At 44.4% G+C, this 25,277-nt stretch overlaps 1 protein-coding gene across 3 annotated transcripts in view; it reads left to right on the forward strand.

Annotated features, from left to right (window-relative positions):
- Nucleotides 1-925: 925 nt before the first annotated feature.
- Nucleotides 926-25,277, forward strand: part of MGAT5 (alpha-1,6-mannosylglycoprotein 6-beta-N-acetylglucosaminyltransferase) — a 422,238-nt gene continuing 397,886 nt past the window's right edge. Inside the window, exon 1 of one of the 3 annotated variants that reach the window (XM_029605357.1) lies at nt 926-1,443. The gene's annotated coding sequence lies outside the window, so the exon portion shown is untranslated. The remainder of the gene's footprint in view (nt 1,444-25,277) is intronic. The other 2 variants (XM_029605355.1, XM_029605356.1) reach the window with 2 other exon arrangements.

The raw sequence follows: 25,277 nt of genomic DNA on the forward strand, positions 1-25,277 counted from the left end.
TTTCCCTGTATCTTGGACCCCCCCAATGTTGTGTGTTTATGTTCTGTCCACACCCTGGCGAACCCCCTGCCTATGCGACCTCTCTTACCTTCATAGCTGGCGGTGATCCGGAAGGGAGAGGAACGCGAGATGGAACCAACTAGCCGGTACGCTTACCTGGTCAGGGTGGGTATAGAAAATGGGTTGTGCTGGCAGAAAAAGAAGGAACCCACCCTCAGGCCCACTCCCCCCTCCCCCTAGCACTCCCCCATGTTGTGGGAGAAATGGTTGCTTCAAGAATTGAAGGAAGAACAGGATAGGTTGAAATTTAGGGAAAAGTTAAAGATCTGGTTAAGGTCATCCATTGTGAACCATTAATTGGTTTTCCTGATGGCTCATTAAATGTTGCTGTTTTATTTTATAATTTGTTAAAGAATGTTATTACTGTATTTTTTTTTTTTGCTTTAATTGTATTTAGTATTTGTTTTATGAAAAGTGTTTGTAAATCAGCTTGAGATATGTGATTATTAAGCAGTTTTAAATAAATACATAAATAGAATAAAGCAAGGAGAGAGACTTTCGGAAGAAGCCTTTATTTTCGCTGCACTAGCTTGGATGCAGTCTTATTTTTGCCTGGTCCAATTGGTCCTGGAGCCTTTTGTGCCCACCAAGGAGCACGGAGAGGAAACACGACTTTTTTCAAACGGGGTAGAGGCGGCTTGAGGCCCCCTCCAACCCCTGACCGAGTCTCTGCAGCTTTAGTTTTAGGCTGCAATTTTATTTATTTATTTATTTATTTATTTTACTCTGTTTTTGTACCCCCATCAAGGGGACGGAGAAGAAGAGTAACGTAGTTCCAAGTAAAGGAGCAGGGTGACCAAAGGCCGCCCCTCCCCCCCCGAGCTAAAGCCTAAAAATAGTCCAGCTCCTGCTCCGTCTGCGCATGCGCAGCAGCACGAGAGGGAGGAGAGGGCTGGGGAGCAGCGAGCGCTGGAGTCGCAGTCTGTTAGACGATGCAGCGGAGCCTGGCGGGTGTATCCAGAGGCGGGAAGGCATTAATCATTAGTTGCGGCTTGTACCCATCCAGGGGGTGAGGTTTTGTTGCTGCAGCTGCCTTTCTCTTTTTTCCTCCAGAGACGATAGGTGTTCCCTGGCTTTGTTAGATGGCAAGGGCAGCAGAGGAAAGAACCGTTTCTGTGGATTTACTATGAGCGGGGCTCACCGACCTTGGACTCGGTTTGCCACCAGAGAGAGCCATAAGGTAGAGAAAGCGAGGCAGGGATTGAAACGGCTGGTGCACGGGGACTGTGGGTCATGAGCCTGAGAAGCCTTTCCGTGCCCTGGACAGCCCGTGTTGTGTAAGCCTTCAGCCAGTTCTGCCTTTTCTGTGTTTGTCAGCTGCTGTAGATAGATATGGTGCGTATTTCATGCCAGCACCACCAGAACCACGTTTGCCGTTGACAGGTATGTCTTGATATTATTTTCAGTACTTATATCGATCCTAAGAAGAACTGTTTGTAATGATTTAATTGCATTGTCAAAATCCTTTGAATATTTTCAGCTTTTTTTTTCATATTTGTTCTGCAGATCCAAATACAACTTTCTCTCTGTAGTTTTTAATAACATAAATTTTAACATTCGCAAAGTCAAAACTTACAGACCAAAATACATGTAAAATGCATAATTCATATGCTGTCAACTCTAAGTCATGTATTACCTAAAAATAGCTTGACAGACAGTAAGTATACTTTGAACAACCATTCATGGGGGAAAACTTCCAAAAAAGAGGACCCTCTTTTACAGACGGACAAATATTGCTTATGTTCCCTGAGATCAAGAGGGAACGAGTTCCACCATATCGGCCCAGCTAGAGAAAATGAGCTGTGTCTTGTATCAATCAGGCGAGCGTCTCTCTCTACAGAAACAGTTTCTCTGGAGAGTGAAGATGCTGACCTGGTAAATATTCTGTGAGCAGGGGTTTCAAATACTAAGAGGCTTGCCCTTTACGTCGTATCCATAAGCAGATAGGTAACCATTACAGTCTATTATGGACCGGTAACTACGTCCTGAAATGTTGCATCCTGCACCAGCTGCAGCGCTTTCATTGGGGATTGGGGGAGACCTATTAAGATGGGGTTATACTTGCCCTGGACCACAGATCTCAGGCCAGAAAGTGGAAGCAAATAATTAAACTGCCTAACCAGAGGAAGTTTTATCAAAGACCCTTCAGGTTACTGTCTTAATATGGGGTTTCAGTGACAACCTAGGCTCTAGTAAAACCTCCAAATTCAGTGCTTCAGTCTGAATACTTATTTTAAGTATCTCACACCTGTACTATATGTAAGGGGTAACAGTGAATGACTCAGCTATAGAATCTGTTTCTTTGGTTTTTTTTTTCTGTTTAGTATTTTCTGCAGGGTTCTTGGTGATTCAGAGTCCTGTTGCTCCTGTGGTTCTGGCTGTGCAGGGCCCCTGGGAGACAGCTCAAAGTCACTGGACACCTGTGGCTGGGGACTTGAACACTTCTGCCCCTGACAGGGGGAACACAGCAGGATTTGGTAGGAGAAACAGCAGGGGCTACAGCCCAGGAAAGCATCCAGGCTGGTAACACCAGTTCCCTCCCCTCCCCCTCAAACACACACAGTGCTGCAGCTTTCCCCTTCCCCCCTCTTTTCCCCTCACTTCTCTTCACACACTTTCATATTTTTTTCCTCCCCTCACCCCTCCCCTCTTTTCCAATTTTTTTCCCTGTCTCTAGTGCTCCCCCTTCACACTTTTTTTTGTATTGTTTCACTGTTTCAATCGCTTTGTCTCCTCACACATACCCTTCCACAAAAGGACAGCCAGGATTAGGTTTTCTCTGAGGACATGCAAGCTGACAGTCCTCACACGTGGGTGACATCACTGGATGGAGCCCGGCCCAGAACTTTGATCTCAAATTCTAGAGCTTTCAAACATGCTCTACTGAGCATGTGCAGCTGTAGTTATCACTCTGCCCCCTAGGCAGAGTCCTTCAGTCTCTTTTCCCACTTAGCGGTTTAATCGCGGGTGCAGTGGTCCTGGTATTCAGCGTTGCTGTCTTTTTCACAGTTTTTGTTTGATATTTTCTGGAGCTGAAGCTGTTTTTCTATTTCTTTTAACTTAGGGCATCTTTATTTTTATTTTTCTCTTCCTTTCAACTTTGGCAACGGCATGGTGGCCCTTAATCGTTGTGTAGCCTGGCAGAGTCTCTAATTCTATCCCTTAATAAATAAATCCTGCACCTGCAGTTCTGTTTGTGTCCTCTCCTTACTCTGTGCCTTTGTCTGGTGCTGGCAGGACTAACAGAATGCAATTTATGGGTGATCTGTGTAGGCCACTGAGCCTGGGAACTTGCTTGAGTTCTACCCGGGCAGGGGTTCCATGTGGATTCACTGATCAATCGGCAAGTGATGGAGGCTCAGATAGTGAAAGGATCAAGGGCTTCACCGTTCCTGTGGGAGTGGAGAGCGCATCCTCCCCACATTCTAAGGAACTAGTCTCCATGGGCAGGAGCCCTGGACTATTACTCCTGGGCAAAAAAATTTAAAATTCTGCACACAAAAACTTAAAATTCTGCAAACTTTATATTGGTCAAAATAATACAATTTACCTGACAGTCTTTAAGGAATTACATTTTAAATTAATACAGAAAAAAGTTATTACTTAAAGATGCAGAATTTTAAATATTTTGAGCAGAATTTGCCTAGAAATTCACTGTAAGAGTGTCCCTTCCACTTGCTCTCCCTACTCCCCTGGTCACTTTGCCCTCTCAGGCCCCAACTCCTCCACCTCTAGGCTCATCTCCCTTCCACTCTATTGCCAGTCCCAGAGTTTGACCGTGTCCTCAGTACTGCCCCTCACACAGGCTCCCTCTGTCCCTCCCTCTCACACACATGCTCCCTCTCTCTAATACACATACACACACCCTCATACAGGCCTCCTCACTCTCTCTCGCACACACACACATCCCCTCATACAGGGCCCTCTCGCATACACACCGACACAAGCTCCCTTTCTCTTTCACACATACATCCTCACACAGGCTACCTATGTCTTTCTCATGCACCCCTTCACACAGGTTGTCTCATACATACACAATCCCTTCACACAGACTAGCACCCTCACATACACATACCTTTTTCATACACACAAGCTCCCAATCTCTCTCACACATACACACTCCTTCACAATCTCCTTATATAGGTTCCCTCTCTGAAACCCACTCTCAAGCATCCCCCCACCCCCTCTTACCTACCCTCCTCTCCCCTCTCTTACCGGCATGCCGCGAACAGAGCACATCCATGTGTGCCTTGGGATGCGCTTCGTTCGCAGTGGGGGCCTTCCCTTTTTGCCGTGAATGGTGTGCCGGGCCTTCATATTCGCCGCGAATGGAGCGCGTTCCGCGGCATGCCAGGGTCTCTATTTTCTGTGCAGAATTCCCCCGGGACTAGACGATGTAGCATCTCCTGCTTGCCAGTGATGGCAGTATATTCTCCTGTGAGAGAGGGTGAGCAAGAGAGTGGGCAAGCAGCATTGCTGCTGTACCTTTGGTGCCAATTGCCCATGCATGTCTGTGTTATCATACCAATGGTCTGACATGACTATGTTGAGTACCAGGACTGCCATCGAGCACAATGGTCATCCTTAATGTTTTTGAGGCTATAGATGTACGTGGCTGCCCTCAATGCCATTGAGCGTTATGGAGGCTATTGGGTGTATTCACCAGTGATTCCATTCGTGGCCTCTATCAACAATGCCAAGCACAATCACCATAGGGGGCACCAGGATGACAATAGAGTACCCTGGTTGCCTTCAAAGCTGTTGACTACTTGGGAACAGGGTTTTGAGCTTCCTCTAGCAACATGGAAGCCCTCTGTTGAAAGAGTCTTTGGGCCTTGGTGCAGTCTAGCGCTGGGGCTATCATCAACCTTGAACGCCGATGCATCCAGAGTGCACCATGGTCTGGTGCCTTCTAGGCTATTGAGCATTGGGGGTGCTGACAGGCTCCTTTGTGGTGTCCGAATGGAATACCGATGGACATCTTGGTGTGCCTTTGATGCCGGCCAAACGCGCTGGGTTATGGGGCATCGGAGGCCTCATGGAGCTTTGAGCATCATTGGTACTGACATGTGCCGGTGTTGCTGTTGAGGCTAGTGTCTGCCATGAGTGCTGGCAATAGATGCTATTGAGCTTGCAGCACTGATGCCCTCAGGGGGAGCCATCAATGGCACCGGCCATAACTGGTTTCTTAGGACACCAATGAGGTGTGTCAGTGCCTTGAGGCACCTGGTAGTGTGTCTGTGCCACAGAGACCCTTGCCTTTGGGCACTGTGGATGTCAACGGTCCAGATGGACCATTGATGCCTTCAGGCACTGGAAACTCCATTGGTGCTGCTGACCCTCAGAAATGTTTGGCCTTTGGTGTTAGCGAGTCATCTGGTGTTGATGGGCAGTCTGTCTACAGGCACCTGGTACGCCATCTATGGCTCTGTTTGCTGTCGAGTTTCTTCGTCATGGTCAAGAACTGTAGCAGCCTTCGGCCCGGCATTATTTGCTGCCATAGATGCAATCCATCACTGGTGAGCGCCAAGGAGTGCTATTTGGCACCACAGGTGCCATTTCCACTGTGGGCGTTCAGTACCTCCGCAAAAGCTGCATATATACAATGTGTGCAGTGCTGGGGAGATCAGTGACCCCCTGAGGAACACTGGATGAAGATATTCTCCACCCAGAGACAGCGCCGCCTCTTCCCACCTGCACAGAACGCTCTGAGAGCCAATCGAGAATTATGCTACCAGTCCCTGGAAATTTTTAGGAGGTTGAAAAGAATGGCATGGATATTGGTGTCAGAATTGGATGAGAAATCCTACAGAAAAGCCCCCCCCTCCCCTCCATGATCCAGATCTCCTTATAGGAGACCAACAAGGTCTCCATGCTGTGCTCCTGTGAAATCAGGATTGAAATGGATCCAACAAGGTGCTCTTTTTCCACCCATTCCTGCAATTGAATTAGTACAGCCTGTTTGATAATGTTTCCCAAAAAGGGGAGATTTAGAAATAGGGCGATTAATTATGAGGGTCTGTGCTTTCTAATGTTGTGGGGTTTTTTTTTTTTCAAAATTGGTCGCATTACAGCCCCCTTTTTTTTTTTTTTTTTTGTAACAGACCTGGTGAAACTCCTTTTCTCAGAGCAATATGAATGTCTGATAGTGTTTCAAACAGGGGAACTTTCAGGGCCTTAACTACCCAAGAAAGCCAGGGGTCCAAGGTACACTTTGCAGAGTTCATCTGAGAATTGATTATCTGCATCTCTCAGCAATTTGGCAAAAAGAAGGCCAGGTAGATTGGCAAAATAGTATCTGCAGTCGTTAACAAAGGCCCAGCTGGGCTGAGTGTATTACACAAGGCAGTAAATCTTATAGACGAAAAGTTATTCATTTCAGCACTAATCTTATGTCTGGAAAATTTTGTGGTAGGTTTAGAAGCCAATAACTGAATTACTGAGTCTCTATATCGCTCCATGGTGAGACCGCACCTTGAATACTGTGTACAATTCTGGTTGCCACATCTCAAAAAAGATATAATTGCGATGGAGAAGGGCAACCAAAATGATAAAGGGGATGGAACAGCTCCCCTATGAGGAAAGGCTGAAGAGGTTAGGGCTGTTCAGCTTTGAGAAGAGACGGCTGAGGGGGGCTATGATAGAGGTCGTTAAGATCATGAGAGGTCTTGAACGAGTAGATGTGAATCGGTTATTTACACTTTCGAATAATAGAAGGACTAGGGGGCATTCCATGAAGTTAGCAAGTAGCACATTTAAGACTAATCGGAGAAAATTCTTTTTCACTTAACGCACAATAAAGCTCTGGAATTTGTTGCCAGAGGATGTTGTTAGTGCAGTTAGTTTAGCTGGGTTCAAAAAAGGTTTGGATAAGTTCTTGGAGAAGAAGTCCATTAATGGCTATTAATCAAGTTTACTTAGGGAATAGCCACTGCTATTAATTGCATCAGTAGCATGGGTTCTTCTTAGTGTTTGGGTAATTGCCAGGTTCTTGTTGCCTGGTTTTGGCCTCTGTTGGAAACAGGATGCTGGGCTTGATGGACCCTTGGTCTGACCCAGCATGGCAATTTCTTATGTTCTTATGTACTACAAACCTGCAGATAACATTTGGGAGTGGTTGAAACAGTGTTTAATTTCTGAGGTGTTTTATTTATTTATTTATTTAAAAACTTTTTTATACCGGCATTCGTAGGACACATCATGTCGGTTTACAAAAAACTGAGAAGGAAAGGAAATTACAATGAACAGGGGAGGGGATAACTGGATGAATACACAGGTATAGGAGAGGAGAGTTAACAAGCAGCGTTACAACTATTTGCATTCGATTAGGAATAGAAATGCAAATGAACTAGTATACAATGTTAAGTGGCATGTGCACTTGATACTCTTAGCATATGAAACTTATTTAGAGTAGAACAGGGGGAAGGTGCACGTGAGAACGAAGTATGGAGGGGAGGGTAGGGAGGGAGGAAGAGGGGGTGGAGGGAAAGGGTAAATAGGGTGAAGGTAATTTCGGGGGGTGATAGTTAGAGGGGTGAGGGGGCACTGGGGGAGGGAGCAAGGGTTGTAGGTGTGTTACACATTCTGTTACCTCCTATAATCTGAAGGCAACAAGGAAGGCCAGTTTGTCAACTACTAGCCTTGTTTTTCTCTGTTTTTGTTCAAGTTGATGTAATTAGCATTAGCAGTAGAATATCTGAATCTGCATATATGTAGATAAGAAAATAGTATCTAGTCCAAGGAATAGGTGAAAATGCACTGGTTCGCCTCCTATGTGTTTTTTTTTTTTTTTTTTGCCAGCAGGTGTTGGAAGCCCTTACCTCTTCCATGCTGGTGCTACCTGGTGTTTTTTTTTTTGTTTGTTTTTTTTCATTTTTCTGTAACCTAAGCCGCCTCCCCTTCCCGGCTGAGTGATCACCGGTGCTTGCAAGCTTTTTTTTTTTTTTCTTCAGGGGATGAAAGTCAGATCTTGTGCTGCTGCTGTTGCATATTCTTCCCGGCTATTATTGGATTGATCTCCCTTCTTCGTGCTGGAGCAAAAGGGAGAGCCACATGATCATGCCCCATCCCCCTTTCCTGCGATTCGTCTGAGAAGTGGGTCATCCACGGCTCTTCCCCACTCTCTGGCCTGCTTTATTTATTATTTAGGACGTTTCACGAAGGTAACTGCTGGATTTTACAGGTTTAATTAATTTTTTTTTTGCGTGTGGGTGTTCTGTATCGCATCAAAGGCTTACTTGCGGTTTGAAAATTATTTTACTAGCATATTGGTTATGGAGAAATGTGGCTTTTTGGCAGGTCATTTTTAACCCCTTTTATTGGGCCAAAGTCAGAAGATTCTGTGGTGAGATTGCAGATCCCATTTTCTGAAGGAAGGACCTGAATGATCTGGAAAGTTCATAGACTACATCTTTTGATTTATTCTTCATTTTTAAGATAAAATCTATGTCAGCCTACACAATCAGATTTTATCCTGTTGGGGTGCTTTGTACTCTGTGCAGGAAAACTTTTTTTTCTTTTTTTATGTTAATAGAATCTTACTTTCATCTGCTGCAGTTCTCTTTTTGTAAGTAACCAAATTGTCCATCCAGTCTGCCCAGCAAGCTTCTTATGGTAGTAACCACCGCTCTGTGCAGGTTACCTCCATATTTATCCTAAGGTTAGTAACTGCTTTTCCGTGTAATTATTATCCCTAAGCCTTATGATAACCCATAAATTTCTGCTAGCAACATTTTTAATGAGTGATGAGCCTTCTTGTAAATTCAGGCAGAGCTGCTTGATGTGCTTTGCTAATGAACTTGCCCATAGAACCAGTTCTGTGCTTCCCCCCCCCCCCCCCCCTTATATCTGCATATTAGACAGTACCCCAGAACGTAAAAGTCAGAGCCTGTGCTGGTTGTCTTCTGAATCCAATTTCCCTTCCCACAAAGGCGCAGACTTGACATTCTGCAACACTTCCAAGGAAGCATATATCTTAAAAGCAGCTGTGCAGAGTTTAATCCTTTATTGGACTAGCAAATATTTTATATGCCAAGCTTACAGGACTGCTAAGGTACCTCCATCAGGCAAGGTCCACTACATGGTCCCAGATTACTGTCTTGTGACTGAGTGAAGGGTAAAGTAGCAACATGACCAGGGCAATTGTTAAAAGCTTGGTGTAGTTTTAGACTTGTATAGCACAACTGAATATATCATGTCGTTTCCTGATTTAAAAATAGCAATCTTGAACTACAATGTGTCCAGTTTTTGGAGATAAAACATTTTCTTTGATACTGTTATGTTCAACCCTATTTTTTTTTTTTTAAGTGATTTGAGACCTAAATTAGATCAAAGTCAGGTAAGGGTGTCGAGCAGCTTACCCCACCCACCCCAGATCACTTTAGGAAATCTGCCACTAATGCCCTTTATGGGAGTTGTTCATTTGATGTGGGAATTCCAGCATGAGCTTAAAGCTGTTGGGTGTGGGTTGTTTTTTATTCTTTCTTATTCCGATGATATTTCCAGTGAAATTTTATTACAATTTCCCTTTCTTTTGCAGATTCATATTTTAAGACAGGAGTGGCCAAGTCTAGTCCTCGAGCCACAAGCAGACCAGGTTTTTGGGATATCCATAATGAATATGCATGAGAGGATTTGCATGCACTACCATTTCATGCATTCATTGATGATATCCTGAAAATCTGGCCTGTTTGTGGTTCTCAAGGAATTCCTGCTTTGGAAATATACAGTATATCGTTTATATCTCCTAGGCATAATACATGTTTAAAGGTTTTGAAGGTTTGCTCTACTTAGCCACTCACATGATTAGGGATCTAAGTAAATTTAGGGTGTTGGGGACAGAGAGAGTTGTATTGATCTTATCAGAACCCCTATGCAGCCATCCTAATAACTGCAAATTATTCATAGGGTTGGTTTTTTTTTTTTTTTTCACCTGTAAATTCCTGGATTTTTCCAAAAGTGATAATGGGTTTAAACTGATTTTTCACCCTAATTTTAGACTGATTAAAGAGCAGTTCTAGAGCTGCAGATGCAGTGTCTTAAGCCTGCAGCATTTCAAGTCCCACCTCCACCAGCAAAAGCACACGCTCTCCAGTGTGTTTGATGTGGCACTCCGCCCCCCCCCCCCCCCTTCTCCAAGCAGCCAGAGTGCATGGTGCCACCATGCACTCTGGCTGCTTGGAGAAGGGGGGGGGTGGAGTGCCCCCCCCTTCTCCAAGCTACTTTTGGGTGGGGCCAGGGATCCTGCCCTTCCTGGCGGGATCCCTGGCCCCACCCAAAAGTAGCAGTGCAGAGCAAGGGGTCCTCAGTAAGCCTGCTGTCGAAGGAGGGTGGAGAAGCCTGGAGCTACCACTATAAGGAGGAATGCAGTAGGGGAGATTCTCATGGGTGTGGGGAGAGAAAGGGACAATCTAGGGGATAGGAGTAGAGAGAGGGATGCTGCTGAGTGGATGGGTGCGAGAAGCTGCTTAATATTGTTTTACTGTACTGGCTTCTGTTCACTAAAATAAACTTCGATGTTTACCCAGAAAAATGTCACATTTTTCCACTGATTTTTCTCCTGTATTTTGTTCTTGACATAATAAACCCTGAAATTCCCAGGAAAAAAAAACCCAACAAACAAACAAAACCAAAAATTAAGGTCCTTAATTATACAGTAGGGGTACTCAAACTGTTCCTTGCCCCCCCCCCTGCCAGTTGGGTTTTCAAAATATTTATCAGGCATATTCATTAGGGATATTTTCATAGTTAGAGGTATTGCATGCAAATAAATCTCATGCATATTCATTAGAGAGATCCTGAAAACCCAACTGGCTTGTGGGGGCTCCCAAGGACTGGTTTGAGGACCGCTGAATTATAGCATGCACAAACGATAGATGGACTCTTGGGGGGAGTGAAAGGTTGTTAAAATCGGAGGAGACATGGCTGTAATAAGTGCAGACTCTTTTTTTAAATTCCAGAATTATACAGATAACATTCATAGAGCAAAGAAAATAGGTGAACAATGAGATCTGGCTAGATTTTGATGCTTTAAATGCTTATGTGCCAAACCATGTTTTTAAGAAATATTTTGGTGTTTGGTTGCATAACAGTTTTCACCAGCAACACATTCCTTGATATTTATTTTTTTTTAAAGGTGAAAAGCCACAGAGTTGAACTGAAAACATTTTTACTGAAGACCACCAAATTGGGGCAATAAGAAAGTAGTATAGAATTTTTGTGTGCTTTATGGGAGCTAGACCAGTTGAAACGCAAGAGAAGTATTCAAGCAGATGTTGCATTTCCAGCCCTGATCTGGCAGTACTAAGAGGTCTTTTTGCTAAGGCAGAGCTTTCCAAAGTGTGTGTCGCGACACTTTTAGTGTGTCGCCTGCAGTGTGCCGGTGTGTCACGCGAGCCCGGTGCACGTGACGGAGCAAGTGGTATAACGAGGAGAGGTCGGGGGAGCCAATGCGGCCGCTGGTGTACCTCATCCCACTGGTGGCTGAGTAGTGAAGTATCGCTGTGCTGTGCCGGAGACACACAGCAGGAAGGTCGGCAGGGCCGTGGTGGAGCTCACGTCACCACGGCCCAAAGAAAAAGGTCGCGTCTAAACATGCAGGTGCTCCTCCTCCATCCTGCCCGCACGGCCCCGGAAGAAAAATGTTGCCGGAGCTGCGTGGGCAGGAAGGAGGAGGAGCATCAGCAGCGTGCAGAAGAGGAGGAGGCCCGGTAGCAGGGCCACTGCTGCGGATCGGCCCAAGAAGAGCAGGGCCGCTGCAGAGCCCATCCTGCAGCGACCCATGAAGAGGGGCCCAGAGGCAAGAGAGGCTGAGGGCCTGTAGAGTGTGTGTGAGAGTGAGTTTGAGAGACTGTGTGGGAGTGAGGACCTGAATGTTTGCAGAGACAGCATGTGAGAGCCTGTGTGTATGAATGATTGTATGAGAGAGAGCATGTGGGAATGAGAACCTGACTGTGTGTTTGAGGGAAGAAGATAGATGGAGAGAAAAGAAATAGAAAAAAAGACAATATGAAAGGAATTGGCAAAAAAATAAGAAAGGGAAGGTGGAACAAAAAATCCTGTGACCAACCGATTAGAAAACTAAGGTCAGACAGCCAAGGTAAAAATAAAATAAATTACTTTTTAGTGATTGGCACATGTAATGTGCAAGAGTAGCACTTTCTCTATGCGGCTCTCACAAGGTACGAGATCATCATGGAGGAAGTGGAAACCCACGGGGCCTGCACAGAGGAGGCAGCAGAATGGGCTTCAGTGCTAGTAGCAGCAATCAGCGCCTCCCCAGTAGCCATGCGGCATCAGTGACAGTGGCAGCAGAGGAATGAGAGAGGCTCTGAGGTTGCTGGCAAAAGAAAGAGAGGGAGTCTGCCTTTAGTGTGTGCATGTGTATGAATGGGAGTCTGCTTGGGGGTGTATGTGTGTGAATGCATGGATGCCAGCCTGAGGATGTGTGAGTATGAGAATGAATTGGTGCCTGCCTGGGGGTCTGTGTGTGTGTGAGAATGAAATGTGTGCATGCATTGGGGATGGTAAGGGAGTGATGTGAGAGTGACTGGGAGCTTGCCTGGGTGTGTGTTTGTGTGTATGTGAGGGAGCCAGTGAGAGCATGAGTGTGTATGAGAAAATCCAGGGGAGTAAGAGTTTGTGTGTGTGTGGGGGGTGTGTGGAGGGGGAGAGAGAGTGTCTTAGAGCCTGAGAGTGTATCAGTGTCTGTGAGAGTGAGAGGTTATGGTGGGTATAAGAGCATGAATGTGTATGTATGTGACAGTGTATGTGTGAGAGAGAATGGACATGTGAGAGAGAGAGGAAAACCTCCTAATCCTCGACAATATCAGGGTGACTGGAAATCAAGAACTCCCACGTATGGACAGCAGGGGCTTTTTAAAATCCTTATTAGCTTTAATTATTGGGTGTTATTTGATATATGTGCTGTTTTGAAATATTTTATTGATGTTTGGGAAATTGTAAAAAATGTATATGATTTTAATTAATAGAAATTCTATTTCAGTAGTTTTAAAATATTCTTTTATTAGTATGGTTTTACTATTATAACTGATGCTTTATGTTTCTTGATTTTATTTGTTTTATGAGGAATGGTGGTTCTGTTTTTCCATTGTTAATACACAGTCTGGCTTCTTGGGGTTTCCATTTCAATTTTTGTCTAATTTGTGCTCTTTTATTTTGTATTCTGTATTTGTTGAGGGTCTGTCTCTGCTCTGTGTATGTGACCATGATGAGAGATTCTTCTAGCACAGGGATCTATAGCAATCTGGTTTGTTTTGTTTCCTCAGTAGGTGGTGTATTGGTATTCTAGGACCCAGTGTAATATTTACCCTTGCTTTTTCACAGGTAGGGTTATTGTTGTTTGAGTCCTTGGTGTTATTACTGTTATGTTACAATGGGATTGCAGTATAGATTTTGAGTGTCTTTTTTGCGGTGTTTTGTTAGTTCACAATGTGCCTGGCAGTGGAAGGTGTTTGTGCTGCTGTTACTGTGAGGTGACACCAGAATTTGAAAATATCTTTTAGTATGATGAGCTGTAAGGGAAACATCCAAGCTCCATTGTTTGGGGGCATTTCAGTGGATGCACAGAATTACAGAACTGGAGGTGCAGGATTTATATTGACATTCTGTCCCTTCCTATAAATTCCAGACCACTCTCATAGCCATATTGAATTAGTTGAATGAGGCTATCAAATAATTTTATAGTGTGAAACTGGCCAGCTTTTTAAAATTACGCAGAAGACCCTTTGGACTTCTTTATTAACACCAAATATTCAAAAGCTGTGTTCATCCCATCAAGCTCATATATCTCATTAAAGAGGTAACTTGAATAACACAAAAACTTTGTTTTATTATTGTTACTCATAAATTATAACAATAACATTAATCTTGGAATATTATATATTTTAATATAAATGAAAGGTTTTCACAAGATAGGTTGTGTCGTGAAACATTTTATTTATGTATATATTTAAGGAAACCTACATAAATTGTCGAAATACATTTCGTTTGTTTAACCTCTTGTTTGCTAGTAGACTGAATTACTGTCACGAAATTGTTTGTCTAAAAAGTGTCACCAACATGAAAAGTTTGGAAAGCTCTGTGCTAAGGGATGGGTTAACATTATTAATACCTTTATTGGTTAACTCAGACAAGAACCCTCCATTCACACATTTAAAAAGAAATTGAAAACATGGCTGTTCCTCAACGCCTACCATGACACAACCTAACCCCCCCCCTCCTCCTCCTCTCCCCCCTGCCTCCCAATCTCAGACCCACACAGACCCAGTTAGTGTTAAACAATTTTGTTAAATGACCTCTGTATATGTTAAATGACTTTTGTATATGTTTCTCATTCTCAGTTAATGTTAAAATGTAAAATAATGTGACCCTCGTCATACTGTTCCAGTTGTTTTAATGTAAACCGATGTGATGTACCCCAATGAATGTCGGTATATAAAAGCAAATAAATAAATAAAATATGTGGCCAGCAGTTTTTATGTACAACTACCATGGGGATTAACTCAATACCTTGCTAAGTGTGTCATGTTGCCAAGCTATATTTTTTCTACAGGTGTTGGAGGTGTAGTTAATTTTTTTTTTTGGGGGGGGGGGGGGGGTTGGATTGGTGGTGCAAGTGGCTGAGAGCCCCCACTGCTACCCTTTGTAACCTCAGTTTGCAACCTGTAGTTCTTACTAATCGGTCTTTGTGCTGGAGAGGTAAGATATATAGATTGCAGCTGGATTAAACAGAATACAACCGTTTTAACTCTGCAATTTTAATGAGGCCCTGATTTGTATCTTATTAGTTTTACCGAATAACCGTGTAAAAACTGCTGTTTAACATGGGCATTAAAATCAGCTGGCAATGTATATCGCTGACCAGTCTTAACATGCCTTGGTAAATAGGCCCCTAAATCAACCGACATATAAACTTGACTCTTTCCTACCTTTATTCTGCACTATTAGTTTTATGCTGATTCCTTTTTCTTTTTCAAATATATTGGAGCTGGTTTATGAGAATTCTGTTTCCTGCAGATACAGAATGGAAGAATTTTTTTTTTTTTTTTTAAATATTTAATGACCATTGCATTTGTTATATTTCTGATGTTTAGATTTAAAAGCCGCATACTGGTGTGCAGCGGGGTGGTACTGTAACAGGTTCTAAAAAAAAAAAAATAAAACCCGGCATAGCAGCCATCTTCAATTTGTCTAAATCTGTATCTAAATAGAAATACTGCCTGGAGTAGTTCAAGTGAGGTGTTGCAGTTTTCCAGATTTCCTTATGAATTACTGTCCCAGAAATGCTTTTTCTGTAGATGCCCACAATTAAAGCATTAGTTCAGTATAGGCATAAAATAGCTTCAGGCTGGAGCAGTTCCTTCTTTTTTTACTTGGGGGGGAATAGCATGGTTTTATTGTCAAAGGACAGCTAAATAGGCAGAGGGAACAAAAAAAAAGAATATCAAATGGGGTCAGTCCAGGAGCTCAGTGTCAAATGATTTGCACTGCCATGCAGAAGACTCTGGTTTGATTCCCAGATCCAGGTTGGCTGAGAATGCTGCACAGTCATGTTAACTGCTAGGTTTTAGAAATGAGATAATATATATCAATTTGTTTAAGGTATATGCAAGGATGTGTAGATATTAGTAGTGAACTGTAGCTTGGAATGGCCAGGACAAAGCAGATATTAATTTGCTAGTGTCACACTCCGCGACTAGCAGGGTGCACCTATGAGCCGCCCCTCTTACCAGGCTCCCAGCTCCTTGTTGTGGCAGAAAGCCACTGATGCACACTGCTGTGATGTCCCCCCGCCGGCAGCTGCCTTATGAACGTGCCTAGGCGTACGTGATATAGGCACCTCAGCAGAAATCAGCTGGAGTCGCCGCCTGATGACATCACTGCTTTGATATACACAAGGCCCTCGGATCCTGCATTTCTTCGCCTCAGATTCCAGAAGACCTGTTGCTCCTGGTCTTCAGTGTGTGTATCCTTGTTTTTTGCCTTTGTGCCTATGTTTCTGTTTCAGGTCCTGTTCTAGTCTTGCTATGTTCCGGACTCCTTGCCTAGCCTTGTCCTTGCCCTGTCATATCCTTGTCTTTCCTTTCCTTGGCCTGATTTCCCAGACTCTGACCATTCTGGATTGCCACCTGGACTTGACTCCTGCCTCATCTGCCCCCTGCCCCAATCTCTGGCTTGTAGTCATATTTCTGCAGTCTGCATCCCATCCTGACCTTCACCTGGCTTTGGACTCTCGTCTTTGGATTGGTAAGTCCTGCCTGCCACTAAAACCCAAGTGCTCAACCTGCGGGGGAAGCAGCTGGTATAAGCAAAGTTCCAGTTGGTCCTGCCACAAGACTTGTCCGCCGGCTGTCTGTGTGGGCTTACTTGCTAGGCCGTGCCAACCATACCACATACCAAGGGTCCACCATTACTGAGGGTGTTAGTTTGTTGGGACAATGAACCCATGGACCTGGCTGCCTTACAAGCAATTCTGAGCATGGCCCACTGTATTCAGTATAAATTTTAGAACTGTTGATTTTATGATGAATTCTTCAAGTAAATATTCAAACAAACATCATATTCTACCATCAGAATTTACCGAGGCCGCACGATTAAACTACTGGCATTGAGGGGCACATATTTAATAGCCTGCCGTAGTACATATGAGGTCTCACCGTCTGTTAATCAAACAGGCCACTGTATTCAGTAGCAGGGGGTCCTGGATCAAGTAACAGGGTCTTAGAGACTCGCGGCTCATAGGATGCCCTGTCAACCCCTCCAACTCTGCCGGTGATTCTTTCTCCACTGGTGCCTCCTGTAAGTCTGATTCCACTGTTATCACCACTGCCCCATTACAATGGGGATGCATAAGAGTGCAGGGGCTTCTTCAACCAATGCCATATACATTTTATGCTCCAGGCAACTCTGTTTTCCATAGATAAGGCCAAGATTACCTTTATTCAGTCTCTGCTGTGGAACAAGAGGACCTGCTCTTAGATGACCTGAATCACTTCCTGACAAATTTCACCTCCATTTTTTTATGAGCCAGGCCGGTCCTCCTCCAGATACATCGTGGATCCAAGACAGTTGAAGAGTATGCAGCGCATTTTCATACTTTGGCATCAGAAATCCAGTGGAGGGACGACAGCTTGGCCACCATCTTCTGGCAAGGTCTATCGAGCTTAAGGATGAACTGATTAATCGGGACCCAATGGACACCCTGGAAGAGTTTATTAGGCTGGCAGTTTGACTGGATCTAAGGTTCTGGGAGCAGGTGAGGGAAATAGACCAGTCCAGATGTCTCCATCTGGCTCCCCACTTTCAGCACCCCATGACTCCTGTTTAGTCTGAGACATGTGACCCACCAGAGGAGCCCATGTTTGTAGATGGCCTCTGGATGTCGCCAGAAGAGAGACAGTAGCAAAGGAGTCTTAACCTCTGCTTGTATTCTGCAGGCTTGTGGCACTTTGCAACTCGTTTCCCTAACAAGCTAGTAAACTCCAGGAACTAGGGTTGGTAGGAGTGGCCACCCTAGGTCGAACTTGCTCCTCTCTCCAGATCTTAGTCCTGATCTCTTTCCTTCCGAGACACTCGTATCCAAGTCCAAGCCTTCCTGGATATCTGTGCAGCTGGGAATTTTGACAAGGTGGTAATACTCCAGTATGGATTCCCATGGAACAAATGAAGGTCACGCTCATGGTATAATCTGTATCGGGGGAATCTTTACCAGGCAGGATTACCAGAATCACTGCGTTGCTACAGATGCAAACCGGCTTACTACTTTGGGAGTAGATCGTTCTGTTTTACCTAAGGTGGTCAGTAAGATCATCTTGGACCTTCCTTGGTGGCTGGGCCTTATTGACTGCCTTAGGTAAAACATAGAGACTGGGGAAACCCTGCAGATCGCCAGATGAAGCATCCCCTATGTTGAGTGATGTCTTTCCAAGGTCCAGCTGGCCACCCTTCTGGTCTGACTGGCCATCTCGAACCTACCCAGGCTGCTTTCACAGTACCACGCATATGCGGATGTCTTTAGAAAGAAGTAAGCTGAGACTGTTCACCCATATCACACCTTTGACTGCTCTTTCGACCTCCTGCCAGGGAAAATGCCTGCTAGAGGGAGGGCTTATTTCTAACAATTTCTGTCCTGCCTATACAGGAGACCATAACTAAGTGTATTGTGGACAAAATAAAACACATAATAGTTTTGTTTTTTATATATTTTAATATTTAACATCGTTAAATAAACATTCCATCCTGTTGCTAGACAAGAGACAAAGCTAACTTCAGGAGATCAAGGTCTGTTGAACAGAAGAGCTTTCAACTGTTTCTGAAAGATAGTAAATTTCTCAATGGCTCTTAGAGTGGAACAATGTGTTCCATAGAATGGGACCAAACACTTAGAAAGCACAATTGTTTCCACTAAATGGGTCTCCCTTACCCTTTCTTTCTGCCTTGGAGACTGATGCTGTGTCTTAGTATGTCCATGAAAGGCGGTTCATATACCCATCATCTTTCCCTGCTGGGGCCAGGTTTTTCTTTGTGGGTAAAAAGGATGGGTTACTCCACCTTTTGTATTGATTATCGTGGGCTCAATGCTGTTACAAAACATCTATATCCATCATGGAGCTATTTGACTGCCTCAGGGAGCTCAGATATTTACTAAACTTGACCGGTGGACATACAATCTGATCAGGATCAGTGAAGACGAGTGGGGAAAACCGCCTTCAACACCAGAGATAGACACTACCAATATTTGGTAATGTCATATGGCTTGTGTAATGCCCCTGCAGTTTTCCAGTTCATGGTTAATGAGATTTTCCGGGACCTTCTCCACTCTCATGTGGTAGTCTACCTCAATGATATTCTGGTCTTTTCCAAAACTCTAGAGTAATGCAGACAATATGTGAAGCAAGTTCTGACTCTGGGAGCACAGCTCTGTGCAAAATCGGAAAAGTGCACTATCTCCCAGACCAGTCTCTGAATGGATCCAGATAAGCTCAAGGCCGTCCTGGACTGGCCACGACCCATAGGCCTCAAGGCTCTGCAGCAGTTCTTTACATTCATAAACTATTATTGGCAGTTTGTCCACGGTAATTTCTTCCTGGCTGCACCACTTACAGCCCTTACTTGAAAGGGCACTAATGCCCCGAACTGGGACTTTCCAGAGTTCTTATTGCAGGTTACTGACATCTGAGGCAGCGAGGTGAGCCGAGAGGCTCCCAGCATAGCGATGGGGGTCTGGGGTTCTTGGAATAGTATCACCGAGTAAAAGCAGTAAGTTTTTATGGAAGGGCAGTCTAGGAGAAAACTTTTTAATTATTTGGCTACACATAGGGTAGTCTAACCACCCAAGGAGGATCAACCTATTCTGATCACTGTTTTTAGCCACTGGGCTATGTTGCCACTCCCAGAAAAGCTGGAAGAAGTTTCAATAATTTGGTCTTATTACCCTTGAAATATCGGAAAGCAAAGGTGCTTTGGGGGCAGTGAGGGTCTAGCATGTTTTAATACCCATTCTTCAAAACTTTGTGCCGCATCACTGGAAAGTGTGTGTGTGTCTGAGGGAGCTATAGCAAATGTTCAGATTATATGCAAAGTGGTAGGGCTACAGTTGGCTAAAACCAGCTGTCCATAAACAGTGAATACTGATACTAACTTTCACATCTATTCTTTTAAAACAAAAGCAATAGGGTCAGTGAAAGAGTCTTAGGTGAAGATTACATGGCATCAGTAGAACTGATCTTATCAGAAGGAACAAAATTCTAACAATTGCTTACACTTGTTATGATGGAGTGACTTAGAGATTGCCCTGAGATGGGTGAAACATGAAATAAAATGTATCTAGTCCAGTGATGGCTAACCTATGACATGCGTGTCAGGGGTGACACGCAGAGACGTTTTTGCTGACGCGCAGCGTTTCAAGGACTATCGGGAATTATTATTATTTTTTTTTTTTATCGACTGCGCCGAGCCTTTTCTTTTTCAGCTGCGCCGACCCTTTAAAATGTGTTTTTTAGTATCCCCCTACCCTCCGGACCCCTCCACCAATGCCCCCGGGCACAGGGAGGCTCATGCGGCGCAGCGATGAGGCTCAAGACAAAGATTGCATTTAAACGAGCTGATGCTCCCCCTCCTTCCTGCCTGTGCGGCCCCGGAAGTAAACGTTGCCGGAGCCGCGTGGGCAGGAAGGAGGAGAAGCATCAGCGTGTGCAGAAGAGGAGCAGCATTTGCGTTTACGGGCCGCCGCGAATTCCAAGTCGCAGCGGCCCGAGAAGAGGAAGAGGCCCAGTAGCAGGGCCGCCGCGGCCCGAGAAGATCAGGGCCGCTGCAGAGCCCATCCTGCGGCGACCCGCGAAGAGGAGGCCCAGAGGTGAGAGAGAGGCTGAAGGTCTGTAGAGTGTGCATGTGTGCGTGTTTGAGATGAGCTGAGAGACTGTGTGTGGGAGTGAAGACCTGAATGTTTGCAGAGACAGCATGTGAGAGCCTCTGTGTGTTTGTGAGAGAGAGAGCCATGTGCCAGTGAGAGCCCGTGTGTATGAATGATTGTATGAGAGAACCATGTGCCAGTGAGAGCCCGTGTGTATGAATGATTGTATGAGAGAGAGCATGTGCCAGTGAGAGCCTGTGTGTATGAATGATTGTATGAGAGAGCATGTGCCAGTGAGAGCCTGTGTGTATGAATGATTGTATGAGAGAGAGCATGTGCCAGCGAGAGCCTGTGTGTGTGTGTGAGAGAGAGAAATGCATGTGAGAATGAGAACCTGACTGTGTGTTTGAGGGAAGAAGATGGAGAGAAAAGAAACAGAAAAAAAGACAATATAAAAGGAATTGGCAAAATAAGAAAGGGAAGGTGGGAAAAAAAAGCCTGTGACCAACCAATTCGAAAACTAAGATCAGACAGCAAAGGCAAAAAAAAAATTTACTTTTTAGTGTAATCTTTGGGAATGTGCAAGAATAGCACTTTATGGATCTCACAATGTACGAGATCAGCATGGAGAAAGTGGAAGCCCACGGGGCCTGCACAGAGGAGGCAGCAGAATGGGCTTCAGTGTCAGTAGCAGGAATCAGCACCTCCCCAATAGCCATGCGGCATCAGTGACAGTGGCAGCAGAGGAATGAGAGAGGTTCCGAGGTTGCTGGCAAAAGAAAGAGAGGGGGGGGGGGGTCTGCCTTTAGTGTGTGCATGTGTATGAATGGGACTCTGTTTGGGGGTGTATGTATGTGAATGCATGGGTGCCTGCCTGGGGGTCTGTGTGTGTGAGAATGAATGTGTGCATGCCTGGGGGATGGGGAGGGAGTGGTGTGAAAATGAATGGGAGCCAATAAAAGAATCCGAATGACAGATTAAGTTTATAAAGCTTGCTTGGACTTGAAGTGTACGAAATACCAACCTTCAATTGAAGATTTAGCCAATGAAATTCAGCAACAAAAAAGTCACTAAGCAGGTAAGGTAAAGAATTATTTGTTTTTGCTTTATTAATAAATACAGTACATATATTAAAATTATAACTTTTTGTTAATATTAGAGCTACAAATATTACAAAATTATGGATTTTTCTAGAAGTGACACACCACCCGAGTTATGCTCGTTTTTTAAAATTAATTTTGACACACTGAGCTCAAAAGGTTGGCCATCAGTGAATCTAGTCCATGGTAGGAGTGATCTGTTTCTTTGGAGTATTTAAGGTTAGTGAGGTAATACCAGAAGCACTAGCAGAAGAGGGAAGCGGTGGTCATATTGATAAAGAACTTCAATATAACATAAGTACGAAGGTCTGATTAAATTAAAGCAGCAGCAGAAAGCAAGGCAATGACAGCTATCATCTGTAATGCTTCTGGAATAAATGTTGCAGTAACATAGATGGACTGCTGGGTTTGCACATTGCCTTGGGTTCTTAGGATAGGTGAGGACGCCGGAGGGAATTAAACTAGGTCCTGCCATCTGGCCAGAGCATTTAGCAGCTATTGGACTTTCCTCTCAAGTCTCTGCTGTCCGTCTGAATCATTGTACCCTCCCTGCCTGGCTGATTGACTAGTTGAGCCCGCCCCTTGTGACATCATAGAGCAATGCCAGGTATAAACTGAGGTTGGACGCCAGAGGCGCCACGTGCCAAAGGAGCTTTCTCTCTTGTGTGCACTTTTGGGTGATCTTGGTGTCTCTTAACATGTATTTTTTTTTTTTTTCTTATGGCTTGCTTTTCTATTCCTACACTAACATGTATAGGCTGCTATGCTGGTCTTCCATGTATATATGATCCCTAGGAGTGACTTAATAGGGTTCTCGATCCAGTAAAAGTTGAAAAAAAACTCATGTCTTTTTTTTTTTTTTTTTTTTTTTTCCTGTTAGTCAATATCCAGACAATCTAAAAAAAAAAAAATTGCTATAGCAATGGCTTATTTAAGTATAAACTGGATTTATTTTGTATAACAGAAGCTTGTTTAAAGAATACAGACTTTTGCTTAAGTTGCAATTTCTTGACTATCAAATCTTAAAAATAAAATAAACAAAATAGGCCATCTGGTTGAGGTGGTGGATTACTTACTTTAGCTAAGAAATTTTTGAATTTATCACTTGTTTCATTGGAAAAGACAGAACTAGAAGTCCTAGTAGTATCTTCTGGAGCTTGGGAAGTTTGTCTTATGACCCCCCCCCCCCCCCCCCACCACCACCACCACGTTAATAAAATCATCTCCTTCATTACTTTCGGATCTGCTATTTGACTTGTGATTATAGAAACGAAGGAGCTATTCGTTGTTGGTGATTTTAATTTGCATATGAATGTTTTATCTTGGTCTGAAAACTGTGAATTTGTATTTTAATATTATGAATGCTATGGGCTGGCAATAGCTGGTTAAGTAAAGTACCCCTAAACATGGCCATTATTTAGATCTATCTATTTTTTTTTTTTTAAATGGTAATCTTTTTGCTTTAAGGATGTTCATTGTTCCTTTCAAGTCCCATGGTCTGACCACTTTTTTAATTTTTTTAGATGGTTTTAGGTGAATTTCTTCTCATAGGCAGACACCAGTGAAAACTTTTTTTTAAAAGCGGCCTTTCTTTGAGATTGATTTGAAAGAAGTGTGGATTCCAGAGTTAATGGTCAGATGAATTCTACTGAGGTAGTTGTTACTAAGAGGGAGGTTACATTGAAGAGAGCTTTGGATTTGATTAATACTAACTCTTACAGGCACAGTTTTTGCCACACAACTCCTTGGATCAACAAGGGGTTAGAAGTTAAAAAGTGAAATTTAAGGAGTTTAGAGCACAAATTGTGACAAATCCCTAATGATATTAATAAGGAAAAGTATTTGACTGAACTGGATTGTTACAAATTTCGAAAAGCGTTTGTTTTTTCTACCCAAATTCAGGCAGCTCTAATTGTTCGAAAGAACTGTTTCATATTATGAAATCTTTGACTTCCATTCCATCTATTCTACAGGAAGGAAGGAAATGAATGCTATAAGTTGAGCAGATAGGTCTGTTTTTTTCAAGATAAAGTTGGGAATCTTGCAAAACAGTTTTCAGTGATACTGACTGATAATAGTCTAGTTGATGACATTGATGTACCAGTTCTATGAGGAGTTTTTCAAGAAGTCTTTAAGGGGGAGATTTTGGAAATCATTGCCAATATGAAAACTAATTATTCTCCTATGTCTCTGCTCTGTCTCGTTAAAACCTTTGAGACAAGACTTGGCTAATTTTCTTAGTTTTTGTTAATTTTTCTCTTTCTGGGGGACACGTACCCGATGATAGGGATGTGCATTCATTACAAACAAATTTCAAAAACACAACGAATAAGAGCAATTGGTTTCATTCAGGGTGTCGTCCCCCCCCCCCCCCCCCCCCCCAAAAAAAAATGAAAATAACCCTATTTGTTAGAAAGGAATGCATCAGGCCTAAGTATAGGCTTGAGGCTGGGGTATCGCCTAAGGTATAGGCCGAGGCTCAAAGCAGGGGCCATGACCTACACCTTAGTGCAACACTAATATCTTGGTCTAAGCCTAGGCCTGAAGTTAGGACCTTGCTTAGGGTATAGGCCAAAGCCCAAAGTGGGGGCTCTACCTGGGCCCAACCCAATGTCTGCTGAGACCTAAAAGGTCTTACCTGATCCATCGGGTATCTGATGGCAAGGTCAGGCCTCGGCCTGGACCAAAGTCAAATGCTGCAACCCAACACAGAGGCTGTCTCTCAATGCCGAGGCCTCTGCCCGGACCCATGCCTGACGCCGGGTCCCAATACCTGGGCCTCTGCCTAGGCCGGAGCCTGGACCCAGGCCTGATGCCATGACCTGATCCAGAGGCCTGGTACTGACCCAGGCTTATGTTGCAACTTGATCTGGAGGCCAGGTCCCATGTCAGGGCCTTGGCCCAGACCTGGTCTTGATGCCTGGGCCTCTGCCTAAGGTCAGACCCAGGCCTGGAGCCCAGGCCTCGCATCTGCTCCCATGTCATCACCCGGTTGTTGGAGTAAATTTGACAGTTACTTTAACTCCTGCACAACTCCCTGCATCAGAAGAGAAGAAGTTGCAGAAGCAGCTGCGAGGCTTGAGCTCCGGGCTTGGGCCTGACCCTAGGTTGAGGCCCAGGCGTTCAAACCCATTATCTAGGTTGAGTCGCGGCATTGGGCTGTGTTGGGACCCGGCCTCCGAGTTAGGTCGCGCATTCGAGTTGGTACCTGGCCGAGGCATTGACGTCTGGCCTGGATCTGGGTTCCGGCCTATGCCGATGCCCAGGTGAGGACCTGGCCTCTGGGTTGGGTGGTGGTATCGGACTTTGGTCCGGGCAGAGTCCCTGGGCACCAGCCTGGGCCAAGTCCCCTGGCATCAGGACCCATCCTTCAGGCCAGATCGCAGCATTGGGCCTGGTTTAGGTGCCAGCCTGGGCCAAGTCCCCAGCGTCTGCTGGGTCTAGGCTTCGGCATTGAATAGGCCAAGGTCACAGCGACATGGCTCCCTCGGCCTATGCCAGCCTGAACCTAGGCCTTACTGGTGGATTCCCACCACAACGGATTAGTGGGAGCTGGGGGGAATCTTGGCCCTGGCATTTTTCTGGGTGAGCAAGAGGACCCAGGAAGCTTTATTTTCGTGTGTGGCTTTTTTTGATTCCTTTTTTTCTCATGAATGAAACAAATCAAACAATTCACGAATTGAAATATGTGAGGGGGGGGGAACCTCCCCAAAACAAAATGAATTTTTTTTTCCTTGCACATTCTT

This window comes from Rhinatrema bivittatum, chromosome 6, assembly GCF_901001135.1.
Source record: "Rhinatrema bivittatum chromosome 6, aRhiBiv1.1, whole genome shotgun sequence".
Lineage (NCBI taxonomy): Eukaryota > Metazoa > Chordata > Amphibia > Gymnophiona > Rhinatrematidae > Rhinatrema > Rhinatrema bivittatum.